General features: G+C 42.5%; 1 long non-coding RNA gene across 1 annotated transcript; it reads right to left on the minus strand.

Annotated features, from left to right (window-relative positions):
* Positions 1 to 7,716: 7,716 nt before the first annotated feature.
* On the minus strand, positions 7,717 to 21,306 carry LOC114572654 (uncharacterized). Its single transcript, XR_003694794.1, has 3 exons — positions 21,049 to 21,306; positions 12,898 to 12,986; positions 7,717 to 8,081 (listed from the first exon to the last, which is right to left on the minus strand). It is a non-coding gene; the product is annotated as an uncharacterized LOC114572654 (long non-coding RNA).
* Between the last annotated feature and the right edge of the window lie 416 nt (positions 21,307 to 21,722).

Here is a 21,722-nt window from a genome sequence, read left to right on the forward strand (position 1 = left end):
ATTAACACCTGATTTATAAAATAATGGCAACAATTATTAGGCTATTTTACTGTAATAGCTTAGTATTCTATGCAACAAAAAAAATAGGTATGCCTACTCTTTTTTTTTGGTAGGCCTACCTTTTTTTTTGCATAGAACACTAAGCTATTGTATAAAGGCTTTAGGCCACCCTACACATTATTGTAGGCCCAGTTTAATATGCAACTTCATTTTAGACAATATATGTAGTAGGGGGTCCTTGCTCCGTCTCTCTTTCAGTTAAGGGGTCCTTGGCTTAAAAAACATTGAAGACCCTTGCCCTAGGGAAAAACCAACCAGAGTCCAATTTGTTCAAACTAAACAGCACAGCTTTAAAAACACATAATGCTTAATGCTTCTTGTGGCTTTTATTGGAGCACTATTAGAAGGTCATTCTGCATTAGCTTCAACGTGTAGCCATGTTTGGTGCCTCCGAGATGCAATTAGCTCCAGTTCAGGGGTTAAATCTTCTTTGGTTTTGTGCCTCATACATTCAAGGCTAAGTTTCAAAACAACTGGATAGATAGTGAGAGAATGAGAATATTTATATTGTTCATGTTCATTACTTTTTGAACTTCTCATTCTCTCCCTTTTCTTGTATCTTGTACATGGGACTCTGAATTAACTCTGGCCTCTGAGGGCTAAACGCAGCAGTGGTAATCGGCTGAGGAGTTAGGTACTGTGTATTCAACTAAGCACAATAGTGCCAGTTGCCCTGCTAAACTCAGAGAATTAATAGGCGAAAGCTACATGGGAAATGATAAGACAGCTGGATATCATGCCACCTGACACTGGAGAGTTTCAGTGGGAGGGGAAGGATGAAGATGACTGACAAACACAACTTTGTCTTCAAGGTTTTGTTAATTCAAGTCGCATTACTCCAACACTGACATGGTGGTATTATGGCAGACAAACACACACACTGCTGCAAGCACATACACACACTCAAATGCTGATGGCGGGTACACACTTGTTAAATACAACACATGCAGAAATGGTGTGATTGTCAAGACATAAAACATTAGCATTCAGATAGAATTCACACACCCATTCACAAGAACAAATCACAGAGTTTTAAAACACTTACAAACACAATGCAGCTATAGAATGTTTTGAAGGAGAATTACAGTTTTGTTTTCAGTATATTTACCAGCATGCTACAGAGAAAGAGAGAAATTGTCCAAAATCTATTTCTTCTCCTTTCTCACATAAACATGCTTTCATTTCACAGTCACTTTGTGTGCATATTCCTGCAGGGGAAGACATTAGCAGCAACCTTCTGACAGCTTAATCACGCGTCACAAACTTGTGACAGACTCAAATTAGAGGAACAAGAACACTGACTTCACAGGACTTTTCAACATGTCAGTTCCTTATGCTTCATTAACACAGGCAGTTTACCACACACACATTATACAGACACTTTCACCTCTCACTTACTCTATGTCTGTATAATATGTGTCATGTCATTTCAAGGACGGTGAACCCAGTCCACCATTTAGGGTGAGATTTGTGGTTTGGAGTTGATTTTAGACAATGAGCATAAAAGGTAAGAAATTTTGCTCATTTTCAGGTTCATACTTGTATTTTGGGTTTCTAGTAAACTACAAAAGTGTGATTTTCATTTTGGCCATAATTTTGTGGCCTATGGTTGCCCCCTTTGGCAACCACCTGTTCAATATTTGTGTTTTATATATATATATATATATATATATATATATATATATGTTTAGTTTTTTTATAAAATGCTGGAAAGAATACAATTAAGCTTTTTTCTTTTTATTAGATTAATAATTGATTAATCAAAGTAATAATCAACAGATTAAAATCAAATCATCAAAATGGCAATTGGCAATTCATGTGGTTGATGACAGTCTTCACAGGAATACAAAGACAGGAGAGTGCATATTTAAGCCCGATTGTATTACCAGGGAGCCCTTTCCTGAACTTAGTGGAGACCGCAGCACTACTAACAACATGGACAGTGGTTGCCTGTGCTGCTCTGAGAGGCACAGTATACCATTACTAATCGTAAATACCACCTCAGCAGCTCTCTTATTATGGGACCCTAGCAGCTGTTGTGCCCTGCTCAGTAAGGTTGGGGATAATTGGTGTGGGGCTAATCCCTGCCCCTTTGAGACAATTTCCAAAACCCTGATTGGCTTGGCAAAGAGATGAAGACACTGTGAGCAGCAGGGATTTTGGCTGAGACCGTTAAGTTAAGGCGAGAAGGAGGACAGGGAGGAAGAGAGACGAAGACGAAGATGAGGGATGAAAGAAGAATGACGCATGGGCTGCAGAATAAAGAAAGAGCGAGAATCTTCAATAGAGAGGTGGAATAATGGGAGGATGAGGAATCAGCCAGATGGAGGGGAGAAAGTAGAAAGAAAGAAATGAACAGGACGAGAGAGCATTTGCCATACATGCACGTGCCATTGCATGTGAAGTGTGTGCATCTGTGCTCACTTGCCTGCTCTAGTGTGTGTGTGTGTGTGTGTGTGTGTGTGTGTGCACCAGACTGAGTAAGCCCCGCTTTATTTGCTGTAAGGATTAAGAGGACAGCTCCAACACATGCACATTCTCGGGCTTAATGCAGTGCCAGACTCTGAGGCACACTCAAAACTGCGGGTGTGTAAAAAAACTGTGCACACAGGCACACGGCTGCAGAAATGATGAGCACATTCAACAACTCTTTTTGAAGGCTCCACCACGGGATCAGAAGTGAAGACAATGACAGTTTAATGCACCGAGTGGGACGCTTTGAAGGCCAAGACATACTGTTGATACTTCAAGAGAGCTGTGATGTGATTACCATTTGTGTCCTGTGGAGAATTTCATATCTGTAATTTTGAAATTGGGGGCTATTGAGCAAAGTTTCTTCCATCATCTGATTCTATGTTTCCCTGAGGCAGAGCTGTGTGCTCCTGCATAAGGAAGCTTAACCCAGAATGGTCACACAGGTCAAACACTATCATACCAATTCCCTAGGTTTGAGTAGCTGCTAATCTCAGCTGGCTCGGGACTGGATTATCCAATTATAAAACCCTGACCCCTGAAATGACCCACTCAGCACCAAGCACAGAGGCACATATGACTGCTCCTATGAGAGATAAAAGGACATTTTTTGAGAAACAGGTAGATAGTGGAAAGATTTTCAGTAATTACTTTCTGCACCATGTTGGAGATAAAGTGGGTAAAACTACATCTAAATTTGTTTTATTGAAAGGATTATTTTCTTTCAATCTCAGTCATTTCTTAGCTCATTTCTTAGTTAAGTTTAAAAAAAATAAGCATTTAGAGATGAAACAATTAGTCTATTAATATTATTGTATGATGATTGATTATCGTCTGATCAAAAATTCACTAGTTCCAGCTTTTTCAATGTGAACATGTGCTAGTTTCTTCATTTATTTATAATATTACATTGCATATATTGGAGTTTTGGACTGTTCCAGCCAAAACAAACAGAAATTGTAATAGATAAACATAGGCTATAAAAGTCAGGATGGGCCTATTCTGTCGTTTTGTAGATTAAATAATAATTTATCGAAAGAATAATCAGCAGATTAATCAATACTGAAACAATCAGTTGTAGCCTTACATTTGCACATTTAAAAAAGTTGCTGAATTTATGTTTTAAGTTTAAGCTTTAATCGTAGTGCTGATACGTCGATAATCATTTTCCAGAAAAATGGCAATATTGCTGTTCTAAGTTGTTAAAGTATTAAGGACTTGCTATTTTTTTTTCATTTCATAAAGACTATGGGCTTTAGGAAATTGTGATGGGCTTCCTAACTTAATTTAGACTAATCGTCAGTTGCAGCCTTACGTGTTATTCCAAAGCCATGGTAAAATGTGTTATTGAGCTTTCACTGCAAGACTTGATTTTTGATGGTATCAGTGTGCAGCTTAACAGAGTATGTAAATATCAAACATCAAAATAACAACAAAAAGAATAATTATTATTAAAAGGTCCCATGGCATGAAAATTTCACTTTAGTAGGTTTTTAAAATTAATATGCGTTCCCCCAGCCTGCCTATGGTCCCCCAGTGGCTAGAAATGGTGATAGGTGTAAACCGAGCCCTGGGTATCCTGCTCTGCCTTTGAGAAAATAAAAGCTCAGATGAGCCGATCTGGAATCTTGCTCCTTATGAGGTCATAAGGAGCAAGGTTACCTCTCCTTTCTCTGCTTTGGACGCCCAGAGAATTTGGCCCACCCATGAGAGTGAGACATCATGGCTTTCAAATGGGATGTCATGAGACCCATGCAGGCCAATTTTTGGGATGTCACATCTAAGTCTTGAACTGAAAGGTCCCATGACATGGTGCTCTTTGGATGCTTTTATATAGACCTTAGTGGTCCCCTAATACTGTATCTGAAGTCTCTTTCCCGAAATTCAGCCTTGGTGCAGAATTACAGCCACTAGAGCCAGTCCCACAATGAGCTTTCCTTAGGATGTGCCATTTCTGTGTCTGTAGCTATTGAGGAGGAGAGAGGGGGGGCAAGGTGGAGGGTGGGGGTGTGGCCTTGACCAACTGCCACTTTTCTCATTTGAAAGCCATGATGTCTTATGACCTCATAAGGAGCAAGATTCCAGATTGGCCCATCTGAGCTTTCATTTTCTCAAAAGGCAGAGCAGGATACCCAGGGCTCGGTTTACACCTATCACCATTTCTAGCCACTGGGGGACCATAGGCAGGCTGGGGAAACTCATATTAATGTTAAAAAAACTCATAAAGTGACATTTTCATGCCATGGGACCTTTAAGATGTAAAAGCAATTCACTCCTCTGTTGATAACTTGTGAAAACAAGTTGCTGCAAAAGTTGTTACAGATGGAAGCTGGTTGCATTACGTCTCAAGTCTCTCTTAAAGATGCAGTAGGTAAGCCTTATAAAACTAACTTTCTGTCATATTTGCTGAAACTGACCGTATGTTCAAGTAGAACTACATGAAGCAGGTAATTAAAAAAAAAAAAAAAATCCAGCTCTTCTGGCACCACCTACAGCCTGTAGTGCGAAATTTGCAAAAATCCATAGCTCCCTGTTCAGATGCACCAATCAGGGCCAGAGGGGGTGTCTAACTGCGTGTCAATCACTGCTCAGGTACACGCATTTCGTAGCATCCTCCCTTCCTCCTTCCCCGCCCACGAACTGCAGATAGGTTTCCTCCCCCTTTCCTCTTTCGTGCTCTATCGTGCACAGCTCTCTCTTTGTGGGGGTAGGGGCTTAGGAGACCGTTTGGGCTTTAGTGGAAAGGGGGGAGGGACTGAGAAGTTATCGCTCTTCAAATTTTTTGGCTAAGTCACAATCCTACCTACAGCACCTTTAAAGTCTGTACTTGGATAAAATACTGAAAAAGTATGCAGTGAGTGACATCAACTGATAAAGAATTCCAATACATACCATAATCAATGTTTTTCAGGCTGCACATGAAAATCTTCAAATATTTAGAAACTTGTGTTATTGGTTACTTTATTAGTTCAACTTATCATCTCTTCGTGTTCATTATTTTCTTTTGCCAAGTAGACGGCATCAGTCAACTGTGCCCTCGCTGATTTGATCACAGGAAATTTTCATTTTAATAATCAGAAACCAATTTCACAGGCTTCCAACAGATTCACGGCAAGGTTGCTGCATGCCTTCACTGTGCACTGATGTTTGTTTACTGCATTCATTTCACAGCACAAGAGACACACCCCATAACACTCTGTCAATCACACACACACACACACACACACACACACATCATCTTCACATAAACACAAACTCATGTCTGTGACCTATATATGGAGTAATTTGGCAATGCAGCAACTCTTTCACCTCAGACTCCAAACAGACTGCACTATGTGGAGCAATACCATCACATTTGTAAAATCCTTCCTGAAAATAGCGGTTAGCAAACGATTCATTCAGAAATACACGAGAGTAAAAGACAATTGTACTTCCTTTACAGCCCCTGCTCATAGCCTAATACCAACAGAATACCACGGTGAATTTCAGCCTGCATGCACGTTTTTTTCAGCCAAATATTGTTGAAACAGAGCAGCTAATATTGGTAGCGAGAGCATCAAGTTAGCGGACTGCCAAGTCGTCACTGTAACTTTCAATGGTTGTTTTAGTTGTGCAACAGAAAACAAAGAAACAAAGACTTGGGCCTGTTCACGGTGTGTGAGAGTGAGCAAGTTAAATGTGTGCATGAATGTGTGTACAGCGTATATACAGAAATCCTGGATGTAAATTCAATACCTTTTAATACCATTTTTAATACCTTCTTAATATTTTTTAAAACCAACATGCCATTGCGTTACAGGTTTATACGACAACACGTTTCTAACCATTAAACAGAGTTTGAGATTTATAAAACTACAACCTCTTGGCCAATAGAACAATGCAGATAGGGAAAGTCAACAGAAAAGATTGCATTTATTCCACCTATTGAATAAAATTAATAGATTAAATAAAATGATAAATTAAAGCAGTTCAAAGAAACAAGCATTCACTGATGCCATTATAACCACTTAAAACTAAGTGACACCCAAATGAGTACACATGGAAAATATTCCATGCGGCAAGTGAAATACAAGAAAACAGAAATACATACAGACAAGCAAACAAGCATTCACCGTTTCTTCCCCACTAGGGGTACATACCGCTCAAAACCAACATGAAAAATGTAGCTAGTAATGTCCACTCAGCGTTTTGTTTTGTTGTTAAACCTTGTGTAAAATGAGCGGTGACGTTAAATCACTGGTTTCATGTAACGGCACCGTCTATTTGCTGGATGGTTTTAAGGTAACAGTCGGTAGCTAACATTAGCAGATAAGCCCATTGACAGCGACGTTATTGTTCATATTTTGACACAATCAATGTTTCTGACCGTAGTAGTAGTGGTCATGGTGACTGAAAGTGTGATGTGAGATGCTAAAAAGAATCTACACGCTGTTGACGTTCAACACCGGCCGCAGCTGAAAATCATTCTAGAGGAAACACTGTCAACCATCACAGCATCTATATCAAGAGCTAGGAGTACATAGTATATTTTTTCAGAACTTGTTCAAATAAATTATTTACATAAAAGCAATGACACTTCCACACTGTTAAAAGAATGCACAAAACCACCTTGCACACTGAGACCGCTACCTTAATTCAATGTGAATAACCTATCCACTTCTACTGTCCCTATACAATATTTACTTACCATGCTGACATGCCACCTGCCAACTGCTTGCCCTGGAGGAATGTTTGCACTATACTCTTCATCTGTGTGATGCACCACTCAGGATCTCTGTTCATCTTTGTGGGATACAAACAACTTTTAAACAAAGAAGAGCTGCTGCTGGCTAACAGCGGTCTTTGGAATCGGCTTTGGCCGTGACTCTGGAAGACTTGGAGTTAATGTTTACTTTGAGAAAAGAAAGAACGGCACTGAAGTAATTCTTAAAAAAGGAAGATGTGTTCGGAGTTTTGCTGACCGGATACGGCAAAAGTTTAATCTATCAACTAGCTCCGCTATCTTCTTCGTTGTTCTGCTTGGTTGTAGCCATTGTAGCGTCCAGAGGGAATTTGAAAGACAACCATTTATCCCGCCCCTCGGATTGAGCCCTGCCAATGTTGTGAACCCAGACCCAACATCTTGATGTGGGTCTGGATTGTCAGGCTAAAATAGGCTATCACCTGATGCGGGATAGGATATAATATCATACAAACTTTACAAGATCAACAACTATTATCTATAGACATAATAAAACAAATGGACAACTCATAGTTTGCAAAAAAATTATGATATGAAAATGAATACCTTGTAAAATGACAATTAATAGCCTACCTTTTAATACCTTTTAATGGCCTTAATATTTACTAATTTGATTTACTACCTTTTAATACTGTTTAAAACTCCACGGACACCCTGGTGTATGTGATGCAAGCAGGATGTAACCAGAGCTGAGAAGTTTCCTTTAACTCAGAGTGTCATGTTGGCTTCTTGTCCCAGACCTTCTTGCATCAAAGACGAGCCAAAGACAACAGACGCAAGAGAGGATAAGGAAGGGACCAGAGCCAAGCTGCAAAAAAGACAAGGAAAAAAAAGACAGATGCAAAGCTTTTTCTATGATGGATAGCCCAACCTCCTCCTGTGACTTATTGCCAATTTTAGAAACAGACCATACAAATACAGTTTCACTTTATCCTCAAGGTTAATGTAACTGCAGTTCTTTTAGTTAAATAAAGATTTCCCATGGTAGTTCTTGAAGAACAGTTGAAGAACGATATAAAAAGGAGAGAACCTTTTTGCATTTGAGACACAAACAGAATCTTTGATTAGAGAGCAGGCCAAAAATGTCTATACTTTCTTTCTCAAGGTTCTCTGTGCCTTTGATTTAGCATCTTAATAACAGTAGTGTAGTGAACAAAGGACGCCAATTTCTTTTAACCTCTGGTCACAACTGAAGGATTCCTTCCAACAATACAACTGTCATTACTCCCCGACACTTACTGAAGGGTCACGCTGCTCAGAATGAGTTTCAGCCCCTAACAAAGCCCTCAAATAAAGACACAAGTTATAGTTTTTCTATTTTTTGGCTCCCTCTCCGTGAACCATCACCTTATCGTGGTGGAGAGGTTTGTGTGTCTCTGTGAACCTGAGGGCTGTGTTGTCTGGAGCTTTGTGCTCCTGGTAGGGTCTCCCAAGGCAAAGTGGTCTCAGGTGAGGGGCCAGACAAAGAATGGTTCAAAAACCCCAATGAATAAGCAAGGTAGAGATGGAGTGACCCTGCCCAGAGGAAGCCCGGGGCCCCCGTCTGGAGCCAGGCCCAGACGGCGGGCTCTTCGGCGAGCGCCTGGTGGCCGGGTTTGCCACGGAGCCGGCCGGGCACAGCCCGAACAAGCTACGTGGCTCCCATCTCTCCAGCCCATGGGCCCACCACCTGTGGGAGGAACCGTTGGGGTCGGGTGCGATGCCACATGGGTGGCAGTGAAGGTCAGGGGCCTCGACGGACCAGACCCGGGCGGCAGACGCTGGCTCTGGTGGGGCTTACCTCTACGCACAGTCTCGGTTCTGGAACCGTACTCCTGGATAGGGGTTGGACTCTTTTCTTCTCCGGAGTTGCCCAGGGTGTGAGGCGCCGGGCGGGTGTGGGGATACTCACAAGCCCCCGGCTGAGCGCCGCTGTGTTGGAGTTTACCCCGGTGGACGAGAGGGTTGCCTCCCTACGCCTGCGGGTTGTGGGGGGGAAAACTCTGACTGTTGTTTGTGCATATGCACCAAACAGGAGTTCGGAGTATTCGGCCTTCTTGGAGACCTTGACTGGAGTCCTGCATGGGGCTCCAGTGGGGGACTCCATTGTTCTGCTGGGGGATTTCAACGCACACGTGGGCAATGATGGAGACACCTGGAGAGGCGTGATTGGGAGGAACGGCCTCCCTGATCTAAACCAGAGTGGTTGTTTGTTGTTGGACTTCTGTGCTAGTCATGGATTGTCTATAACGAACACCATGTTCGAACATAGGGATGCTCATAAGTGTACCTGGTACCAGAGCACCCTAGGTCAAGGTCAATGATCGATTTCATAATCGTTTCATCTGATCTGAGGCCGTATGTTTTGGACACTCGGGTGAAGAGAGGGGCAGAGCTGTCAACCGATCACCATCTGGTGGTGAGTTGGGTCAGGGGGGGGGGAAGACTCTGGACAGACCTGGTAAGCCCAAACGTGTAGTGCGGGTAAATTGGGAATGTCTGGAGGAGGCCCCTGTCCGACAGACTTTCAACTCACACCTCCGGGCGGAGCTTTTTCGTGCATCCCTGTGGAGGCTGGGGGCATTGAACCCGAGTGGACAATGTTCAAAGTTTCCATTGCTGAAGCTGCGGCGAGGAGCTGTGGTCTTAGGGTCTTAGGTGCCTCAAGGGGCGGTAACCCACGAACACCGTGGTGGACACGGTGGTCAGGGAAGCCGTCCGGACGGAAGAAGGAGTCTTTCCGGGATATGTTATCCCGGAGGACTCGGAGGCAGGTGCAGGGTACCGAAGGGCCCGAAGGGCTGCAGCCTCTGCCGTGAAAGAGGCAAAGCAGCGGGTGTGGGAGAAGTTTGGAGAAGACATGGAGAAGGACTTTCGGTCGGCACCAAAGTGCTTCTGGAAAACTGTTCGCCACATCAGGAGGGGGAAGCGGGGAACCATCCAAGCTGTGTACAGTAAGGATGGGACACTGTTGACCTCAACTGAGGAGGTAATAGGGCAGTGGAAGGAGCACTTTGAGGAACTCCTGAATCCGACTAATACGCCCTCTATGTTAGAGGCAGAGCTGGAGGATAACGGGGGATTGGCGTCGATTTCCCAGGCGGAAGTCACTGATGTAGTCAAACAACTACACAGTGGCAAAGCCCCGGGGATTTATGAGATCCGTCCAGAAATGCTCAAGGCTCTGGGGTGTGAGGGGCTGTCCTGGTTGACACGCCTCTTCAACATTGCGTGGAAGTCTGGGACGGTGCCAAAGGAGTGGCAGACTGGGGTGGTGGTTCGCCTTTTTAAAAAGGGGGACCAGAGGGTGTGTGCCAATTATAGGGGTATCACACTTCTCAGCCTCCCTGGTAAAGTCTACTCCAAGGTGCTGGAAAGGAGGGTTCGGCCGATAGTCGAACCTCGGGTTGAGGAGGAACAATGCGGATTCCGTCCTGGTCGTGGAACAACGGACCAGCTCTTCACTCGCAAGGATCCTGGAGGGAGCCTGGGAGTATGCCCAACCGGTCTACATGTGTTTTGTGGATTTGGAGAAGGCGTATGACCGGGTCCCCGGGAGATACTGTGGGAGGTGCTGCGGGGAGTATGGGGTGAGGGGTCTCTACTCAGGGCCATCCAATCTCTGTATGACCAAAGTGAGAGCTGTGTCGGGTTCTCGGTAGTAAGTCGGACTCGTTTCAGGTGAGGGTTGGCCTCCGCCAGGGCTGCGCTTTGTCACCAATCCTGTTTGTAATATTTATGGACAGGATATCGAGGCGTAGTCGGGGGGGGGGGGTTGCAGTTTGGTGGGCTGGGGATCTCATCGCTGCTCTTTGCAGATGATGTGGTCCTGATGGCATCATCGGCCTGCGACCTTCAGCACTCACTGGATCGGTTCGCAACCGAGTGTGAAGCGGTTGGGATGAGGATCAGCACCTCTAAATCTGAGGCCATGGTTCTCAGCAGGAAACCGATGGAATGCCTTCTCCAGGTAGGGAATGAGTCCTTACCCCAAGTGAAGGAGTTCAAGTACCTTGGGGTTTTGTTCGCGAGTGAGGGGACAATGGAGCGGGAGATTGGTCGGAGAATTGGCGCAGCAGATGCGGTATTGCATTCAATCTATTGCACCGTTGTGACAAAAAGAGAGCTGAGCCAGAAGGCAAAGCTCTCGATCTACCGGTCAGTTTTCGTTCCTACCCTCACCTATGGTCATGAAGGCTGGGTCATGACCGAAAGAACGAGATCCAGGGTACAAGCGGCCGAAATGGGTTTCCTCAGGAGGGTGGCTGGCGTCTCCCTTAGAGATAGGGTGAGAAGCTCAGTCATCCGTGAGGAGCTCGGAGTAGAGCCGCTGCTCCTTCGCGTCGAAAGGAGCCAGTTGAGGTGGTTCGGGCATCTGGTAAGGATGCCCCCTGGGCGCCTCCCTAGGGAGGTGTTCCAGGCACGTCATGCTGGGAGTAGGCCTCGGGGAAGACCCAGGACTAGGTGGAGGGATTATATCTCCAACCTGGCCTGGGAACGCCTCGGGATCCCCCAGTCGGAGCTGGTTAATGTTGCTCGGGAAAGGGAAGTTTGGGGTCCCCTGCTGGAGCTGCTCCCCCCCTCGACCCGACACCAGATAAGCGGACGAAGATGGATGGATGGATGGATGGATATTTTTTGGGTCAGTGCTTTCATAAGCGCAGGTTTTTTGGCCAGGAGAGAAAGAGACGCAGTTGGTGGCCAGTGAACAAAGGAACAGGAGAACAAATGAATAGAGGAGCTGAAAAATTGAATTTCCAGAGCCAAAATGTCATCTCAATTAGACTGTGAGATAAACTCAGCACCTCGCACACACACCCGTACACACACGCTGAATGGTATGTTGTGGGAAATAGAGGTGACCTGAGTCGGAGGGATAGATGAAACCATTAAGAGAGAGAGAGAGAGACTGAGAGAGCCATCTACCTCTTGCATTAGTGCATTAGGAACAGCGCACACTTGCTCCAAGAGAGCAGTGCTTGAAGATAAAACAAACCTCACACACTCATCATTCTCAACTGAGCCCCCTGCCCAAATCGCCAAAGACACACACACACTAGCGCATGCATGTACACAGACAGACACACACACTGAGAGACCTATGAAAGCATGTCCAGCCCTCCAGTAATAAGCCTCTATTTTACAACTCAGAAACCACATTTACACCATCTCAGTCTCTCTCCACCTCTCTCCATCCCTCCCTGGCTTGCAGAGCTTGATGCAGTGTATTTTAGGCAGAGGGATGAGAGAAGCGGCAGAGGATGAATCCTCTGATTAATGCAACTCTCATCCCTACCCTAATCCCTTATTCGAGCACCTGTCAAAACAGGAGATTTCACATGCACTTCCTCCACTTGAATTTCTCTCTCACACACAGAGGAGGTGCATAAAGGCCGTGGCATACTTGCTCAACCAATATGCAGGGTTGCACACTAAAAGACGTGGGCCTAGGATTAAAGGCTTTGTAGTACAGAGAAGGAAATGGATTCACATCTTGGGACTCCAGAGTTCAATCCAGATGTCAAAACCAGCTGACCCTTCTAACCTGTGGTATCACTATTACTACTTTACAACCTGTTGTGCATTCTCACTTAATGAATAACTATATTGACACACTTTGATTTCCAGACGTCTCGTTTACTCACCCCAGGAGGTTTTGTGTGCAGAATCCGGTGTGTAAGAACGGGGCGAATCCCAGGCTCTGGGGCAGATTAGTGGCAGGTTACGTTTGCACCTTGGTGGAAAGGCACAGTAAATTTGAGGCATTCACAGCCCAGCTGGCACATGGTCTATAAGTCATATCAGCATCGACCTAGCACAAGATTTAGTGAGTGAATCGTGGCCTAGCATCACAACAAGCAATAGTGATGGAGACTACCGTGCTTTGTTGCCCTCCCCATGAACCCCCCTTACATTTAATAGAGATCAAGGGAAGAACGCAATATAGGAAATCCCAAAAAGATGAATTAGTATAGAAAACAAGCAGACCATTAACATATTGTTAAGCAACCTGATTATTGTCAGCTTTCTGCTGTTACAGTATCAAACCAGTTTGGAATTCATCTAAAATGTTGTGTGCAGTCAAGACAGTGAGCTGTTTGGCAAACTTGTTCTAGAATGTTTGAGATGTGAGATGAGTGTCTGGGAGGGGATGCAGGTTTGTTTGTTTTTTTCAAAAGAGGCTGAATAACTGCATGTTTAAAACAAGCTGGGACACAAAAAAAAAAAAAAAAGCCAATAGACAATAGTACATGTTGCAATTCCTGTTAGGGAACTCGGCAGAGATGTGAGAAGCAAACTCATTTATTATTTGTAAAAAACCCAGAAGTGATATTTATTTTGCATGCTAGGGGTAATAAACAGAACGGTCTCATCAAAGAACAGACAAAGTATTGAAATCAAGGTTATGAGCCTGTCAAACTGCAATATTATATAGAATCTTAAAGAAACCAATGACAAAGTAGAATTTCCCAAACTTCTGTTATGTGTTTTTTCCAGACTACGAGCTATAACGGATGTCGTACCATGTGAGGTGTTTCTCAGGGAGGGGGATGGAGAAGGGGGGGGGGGGGTTGATTTCATGACTAAAACAAGCCCCCAGGTCTCTCCAGATGCCTCATCTGAATAAATGAGTCCTTTTAATCAATAAGTCATCTACCCTCTGTGAAGAGTACTGAGGCTACACAATCATCCAAGATGAATAGACATCATGTCGATATACATGCTTGCATATAAAAACATTCATAGAGAGATTCTGTGTGTGTGTGTGTGTGTGTGTGTGTGTGTGTGTGTGTGTGTGTGTGTGTGTGTGTGTGTGTGTGTGTGTGTGTGTGCATGCATGCGAAGACCAGAATGGTGCTGCAGAGGCCTCAGATTCATTCAGAGAGAAATGCAGATTGACTGTTTTTTTTTTTTCATGTCAAAATCCTCCAAGATATAAATAGGCTCTATTCATATGATGGGAAACTGTGGATATGGAGGTATTTTCTCACTCGAATCCTTCTCTTCGGATGATTTTAATCCACCCTTCCAGGTAGCAGAAAAATGAGCTCTGTTAATCAAAGTTGGAATTAGCTACAAAGTCAGCCGATGCTAGGGCTTTGACTTTTGCCCAAAAATCATATTTGAAGTTTGTTTATTTATTAATATTAATATTCAAATATATTCGAATATGTATTAATAATAGTTTGACCATTAAATGCCTTCAGTAAGACCTATATTGGTATCAAACTTAAGTTAAAAAAACAGTATGCTTTCAACAAGGAAGTTCAGAGCTTTCACCGTAGCCTACGTAAGTGGTCTGATGTTTATACTTGTGTGCTAGTGTGTGCGTCGAGCCGGCATGTGTGTGTGTGGGCAGTGTTGCCAACTTAAGCCTGGTTCAGACGGCAGGATAATTAGGCCGATTTTAGCCCCGATTCACCCCTCCCGACAATCCTAAGGATGCTCCGATTATCGTAAAATAATCTGATCAGATATTCCTGCCGTGTGTGGTGTGTTAAGACTGCTCTCGTCTGCTCAGAAAGACGTCGGGACCGCTCCGATCTCAAATCGGGGATATCCAACATGTTGGATTTTTTTGGCCCGATTTCTCCTAAGCTGCCTAATATTCGTTCGAATATCATTATTTTTTTAAATATTCGAATGATATTCCAACAATGAAGTTCGGAGTCAAAGCCCTAGTCTATGCATACGTAGACAAATAATTTGACAGATTAAGTTCAGTTAAACTCACGCAGGATATTTTAATCTCATTTAGAACGATTAGAGTGAGGCTGTGCCCAAAATCGCTCACTACCCCCAAAATAGACACTACTCATCAGCAATTTCACCCACCTTCAACCTGAGCTGACGTCTAATCAGCCACAGTGAAAACACCTGTGTAGGTGTGCATGGCCTTTAATAGTCAAAGTAGTCTATATCCACGACATCCCACTTCTGGGAATGCTCCGTTGACGACGTAAATTCCACCGGATTTCACTCATTTAGGCCAGATTTCCGTTGCCTTGGGCTTTCTTTGTGTTGCCATTTTAAACTCTGGTGGATTTATGAGGACTATGGTTAATTTTTTCTCAGATCTCTGCAGTGTGAATCCAGACAGCTAGCTAGACTATCTGTCCAATCTGAGTTGTCTGTTGCACAACTAAAACAACTTTTGAACGTACACATGTTCCACCTTCCCAAGGCTATTTTGCAGAGGCGCCATTGCTCTGACGACTGTGATTGGTTTTGCCAATAAACCAGAGCACATTTTTCTCCCATCCTGGAATGCTGTATGGACTAGCCAGACCCTCCTCCGCGGTGCTGTGGTGGTAGGTCTGGCAATGCGAGACTATAGTCAAAGTAATGTAGCTTATGGACCTATCAACAAGAAATAGCAATAAAATTGTAAAATGGAGAAATCTGACTTGGGTTTATTGTGTTTTGCATGAAGAAATAATGAATGATCAATGAATAATCATCAAAACGTAGTTTAGAAGTGGGTTTTTGAATATAGAATGCATACATGTTACATGCAGGGACAGACTGACAATCTGAGCGTCCAACCGACAGCTGTTGGCACAAAATAAAGTCTATTAAAGCGATATTAACAGCCAACAGCGGGGGGGGCAAATACAATCACTTATATGCTATGTGTAAAAATAAAACTGAAGAAGAAGAGTCGGCCTACATCATTAGACGCAAGTTCATTTCACATCAGCAATTGTGAGTGCCAGGAGCAGGAAAACTAATAGGTTGCCTTTATCCCTATCTTAGCGAATTGCATAGTCAGCTCAACATGAGTGTGCATCATGATTATGAAAATGATCGTGCCATTTAGTGCTGTCAAACTTAACGTATTTAATCATTTCTGTTTGAATCTGTCTAATTTGAAACATTAAACGCGTTAGAAATTAATCGCGGGTTGACTGCAATTTCACTTGGTTGTATATGAGAGGTTGGAGTGAGCTCACTTTTGCTGCTAGGATGAAGACTATGGTATTACTCTGGAGGCCTACAATATATCTAATCCCCATGTTCAGGTACAGCAAGTAGCCTACTTTATCTCTGAAAAGTGTTGTCAGTAATACTCTGTACTGTTTTATAATTACAAGTTTGTGTAATTTGGGGTTTCTGTAGCCAGTGACATTTCAATGCAGATGTAATGGCATTTTACATTTTTAGTTTTTATTTGAAGGCTGAGGCTTCATTAATAAACACGGCCCAATTCTCATCATTGGTTTTGAGATGTTACTTGCTGTGAATACCTTGTCTGATAGGCTAGAGTATTGTGGCATAGTATCAGGACATCCTGGCTAGTGTCTGTCGCGCACGGCTATGGGCGAATCGCCGGATGATGGGCCTATTTGGGAGAAAGTCCAGGGCTGTTTTTTCGCCCCAGTCCATCCCTGGTTACATGATATATGTTATAGTCCGTAGGAGCTGTAACAATTCAAAATTTTTTCTGCTCTTTATTTACACATTGCCATGATGAATCGTAGTAGCGGAGCTCCATTGATGATAGCTTTTTCTTTATTAACCACACACATGCTTAATTTGACAAAAGCAGTCATCTGGTAAAGCTCGCGCACATGTATAGAGGGTATATATTCCCTTCTTGGTGTCTGAAAGGATTTTTCAGGTGTTATACATCTCTGAAACTAAACACAACTGATCCACTGGTGGAAGTTCTTAAAAGCATTTATAGTCCTCCATGTAGCATCACCCCATAATGCAGCAGCGTATTGCTTTAATGCAACTTCAAAGCTATTTTGCATTTCATTCACCTTTAGTTTGTCAGCTGGGATGGTGCCAAGTTTTTTTTACTCGCTGCTATCGCCAACAGTGCTGAAGTGGCAGCCGCCGGAGAAACAACAAAAAACGATGAAGAGAGGAGAAGGAGGACGACAGAAATGGCAAAAGCAGACAGTTTGAAAGAAGGGGAGGATATGACGAGCTATTTTTCTCACTATATGTTCTTCAGGTTCAAATGCCAAGTGCAAAAAGAGTGCAGCTGTCCTGAAAGAGGGTGTGGACACCATGGAAATTGGGATGGAGGCTTGTGTTAAAATGACAACTGTTCTCTTCTCAATCTTTATCTCTCCCTCTCTCTCAGTCAAAGAAAGCCCTCTAGTCATGAATATTTCATTTTCATACTTCTGAAAAAGAGAAGTGTGTCGTTTGTACTTCTGCTGCTCCGCATACTAACGAGAAGCTAGAAGAAAAAAACGAGAAGAAGAAAAAAAAAATCATCTTGTGAAGTAAATGGATGTGATGAGGAATGAAAATGAGGGATGGAGTAAGGGAGAGAAGGCAGGGGAGCCTCATCAGTGAAATCAAATTTGCACTCTGTACCACTGATTGAACAACTTTGCTGTATTAATCTCACTTCATTGTAAAGGTAGCCCTGAGTGAAGGCCTTTCTTGCCTAGCAGGGTTAGAGAGTTTTTCATCTTGTAAATCTGTCTTTTAGTTACCTGCAAGCCATGCTTAACAAAAATTCAGGGAGAGTTTGTCGTGGAAGTTTCCTTTGCAGTCCTTCCTTTACCAGTCCCTCCAGAAAAACGTGATTATGCGATCGCATAATTCAATGCATAATCAGCCAAAGTCCACATATTTATGCAGGGGCCGTATTTTTTCAAATACGTCGCACTTTCGCCGCATAAATTGCCAATTTCCGCGCAAAATATGCGGGGCTTGCATGATTTCATAATCCCTGCATTTTTGTTGCAAAAAAAGTCACATATATATCTTAGCAGAAAGTTGAAACATTTTGCATTTACTTCACACAAGAGCAGCCATTTCCCCCTGTTGTAATGGGAACGTTATGAAGTGACATAATTACCGTACACGACTTGTACATCATCGAAAAGCAGGGTGTTGGGGGAATCACTTTTTTTTCTTTTTTTCATCCAACCGCAGTTTTTGCAAGTTCCCGCAATTTCATCGCATAAAATTGCATAAATATCCCGCATATTCCATCGCAAAAAAACGTGCCGCATAATCAAAAAATGAGAATGAGAGCCACGTCGAGAGTTTAGAGGTGGCCGAACTGGAGGGCTCCTAAAAAGCTTTGTGCTGGGGAGAGACGTGTGTGACGGGCTTGGTGGCATGGTTTTGTCTTTTATACATATGTTTATTTGGTTTATTGTTACTATTTTGTTGAATGGTCTGGAATATTGTAGTTACTATGTCATCTTTTCTTGATTTTTGTCTGGGTGGGTGGTGATAAAAGGGGGGTATTTGTTGCGAGTTGTATGTTTTGTATTTTGTAAAAAAAAAAAAAAAATTGTTTATCACAAAAAAAAGAATGAAAAAATTGCCAGCTCAAAACATTGTGTGGAGTGCATTAATTCTATGTAAAGATTATCCTGGCTACTATAGCATAAATCATGTATTAAATCCATGCCTAACACACTCAGCACAGCCTGGATGTGTTCTGACCTACTTCTCTAGGTCAAAGTCTAACCTTCACAGGAGACAAAACAGACTAGACCAGATGTGCATATCTTTGAATGTAGGAGATTGCTGATATGATTTCACATCTGATGTTGTCCCCACTTAAAGTGATGGTTCGGAGTATGGGTGTTTGGCTCGAGGTCATGGTGCAAAGGACCCTAGGGTGAAATTACTCCGAACCATCACTTTAATCCACTGCGATTCATTCTCACATTGCTCACCAGGTTTCTATTATTTACACATTTAAATATCATTTAAGCCTTTTTCCCCTATTTTGCTTTTAGTCTTTTTATCTCTAGGATCTGCCTCTTTTCCCTGTAAACCTTTCTTGCAAAGAGCTCGGCTTATTTCAGAGGTATTAAGAGTTTGGTTCATAAAACATCCAAGGACATCCTTGTGTGTGTGTGTGTGTGTGTGTGTGTGTGTGTGTGTGTGTGTGTGTGTGTGTGTGTGTGTGTGTGTGTGTGTGTGAAGACCAGCATGGTGCTGCAGAGGCCTAAATCTGTCTCTAACTCTTAATTAACTCCTGGGCTCCAATGGCCCTAACTTATTAAAGACCCAGAGTATGTAACATCGACGCACACACATGCACGCCAATGTACTCAAACACTTCCTTTAAGCTCACAACATCCCACCTTAAAGCTACCAATGATTTAATGCTTCTCAATGTTTCACCTTCCACTGCTGCTTAGTGACCCACTTGCAGAGAAATAAATTATTTCCTGGATTCTTTTTGCACTCGCTCAAAAGTACTGAAAGAGATTCTGCAGTATGGATACATAGTGGAGTTTACAGTTTTAATGGAATTTGTGCTTTATTACTACACAGCTAAAGTGGCAAAGAGAAAACAGAGATGCAGCGTATGTAACAACTTTGCAAAATATTATTAGGGAGAAATGCAATGCTGCTTACAGTAGATGCATTTCTTCAACGTATCATGATCATATCCACCAAAAAAAAACAAAAAAACAGTCATAACCATTTACCATAATTAATTACCATATATAGTACAGGAGAAGTTTGCAGGCAGTTTCGACTTAAAATTGGCTGTTTAAGTTTAATTACTAATGTTAACTAGGATTTTAGTTAGCTATAATTAGCCTGTGCCTATGTTATCTCCTTACATATACCTACGCTCTCCATCTCTGCAAGATTGGGAATGATTGAGATTTCTCTTGACACAGCTACCAGAAGACTTACAACTTTCAGAGATGTTGCTCACGTCACATCTACGTCTTTGAGCTCAGTTGGAGGCTGCGCAGTAACGCTCAGCCATCACCGGAAAAGTGCTTCTAATATCCTTCACTGGTCTCCGTCCAGAGCAACGGGATCTGTTGGTCCATGTATTGTACGGTCTATGGAAAAACCAGGCTAGCAAAGGCAAAAAGCTTATTTAGCCAGCCACAACTCTCTCTTTTTCTATGCCAACCCACTTCCTGTTTTGAAACTGAATGTCACCGTTTAGGTACATTAACTACTACTTTACTCACTGCATGTAATATTATTGTTTTATAAAAATGACAAACTAATCCACATTCTTTGGTCTACTGTTTAACCATAACTTTTCTACAGATATTGATAATCAGTTTAATTCAAAATAGCTCTCACATTAACACTCAAATTAGCCCGCTAAATACTACAGTTTAACTCAACAATTTGAAGGCCTATTTAATCTCATAAAACCGTCCCTAAGAAAGATAATACAATCAAATGAAATCACTTTTACACAAATTAAATATAGCAGTATTAATTTACATTTGCAGCAGATTTTGCAGCTTGTAAAAAAAAGTGTCATGTTCACACACAACTATAGATTTTGAAGAAAATACACACATGTACAAAACACGCAAACTCCAGCTGACCTAGCTAATGCCCACTTCATCTGCAGTGTCCATCTCTCCGAGGTTAATATAAGAGATGAGATTGCCATCAACCACAGATCAAGAACACACAACACACACAAAGAAAATATGAAATCTGCCAGTGTAAACACACATAGGCTATGTGTGGTGCAAAAACCCACCCAATAATGCTCTTAATACAGGATTTAGTAAATATATAGTAGGCTATTTACTAACTATATGGTAATATAGTAAAATGAATTCAGCTGCAGCTGGCAATCGAGGGAAACTCCATCGATGCACACTAATAATATAACCAATGCATCCATGATGCACACCAGTGAATCAACCACCATACATCTGTTGGTGACACACCTGTCAAACCTGAATTACACTGACTTTTATACACAAACTACCAATTAGCAAAGCATTTATCACAGAGACAAACAGACTTTTGCAATTCTCATAAAACCAGCAATACACATTAATACAGTGTAACAGAGTGAGCTGTCTTACCTGAAAAAGATGTTTGTTCAGTTGAATTTTTCATTACAGGCAGTTGTTAATGTCAGAGCTAAAGTCAGCTCCAGCGTCTTGCGGTTAAAGTTACTTCCACCGCCTCGCTGCTGCCACAACCCCTTCAGTGTTAACAGTTGTACTCAGTTTGTTTCTTCATGATTCTCTTTTTTTATAATATGCAAGTCTGTAACTGGCATGTTTCCATCAACTCGGATTTGGTTAGCCCGCCGTTGCTGAAATCAACCGGAAGCGATATTTTCTCCCCCCACTATGGCCACGCCAAGACCCGCCTTTCAATAGTCTATAGACGGGTTTCCTGTTTACAAACATTACAGGGTGCGTGCGCATACCAGGGGCAGAAAGACAGATTGGGGAGCTGGTCCGATAATGCAAACGCATTTTTGTCTCAGTCCCTTCATTTCGTCATGGCATTTATATAACACATACTCTATGGTCTTACAAAGCTAACGTTTTTGACCGATTACAATTTAATAATTTGTTGTGAGCTGGAGAGCTCTCGTTATGATTCATTCCAGCTCTGTTTGCCATTCATTCCAATGGGGAAACCTCGCGGCTAGACTTTCGACATACATTGCATATATTTACACTTTGAATTTCGTCATGGTATTTATATAACACATACTTTATGGTCTTAGAAAGCTAACTTTTTT

This window comes from Perca flavescens, chromosome 17, assembly GCF_004354835.1.
Source record: "Perca flavescens isolate YP-PL-M2 chromosome 17, PFLA_1.0, whole genome shotgun sequence".
NCBI lineage: Eukaryota > Metazoa > Chordata > Actinopteri > Perciformes > Percidae > Perca > Perca flavescens.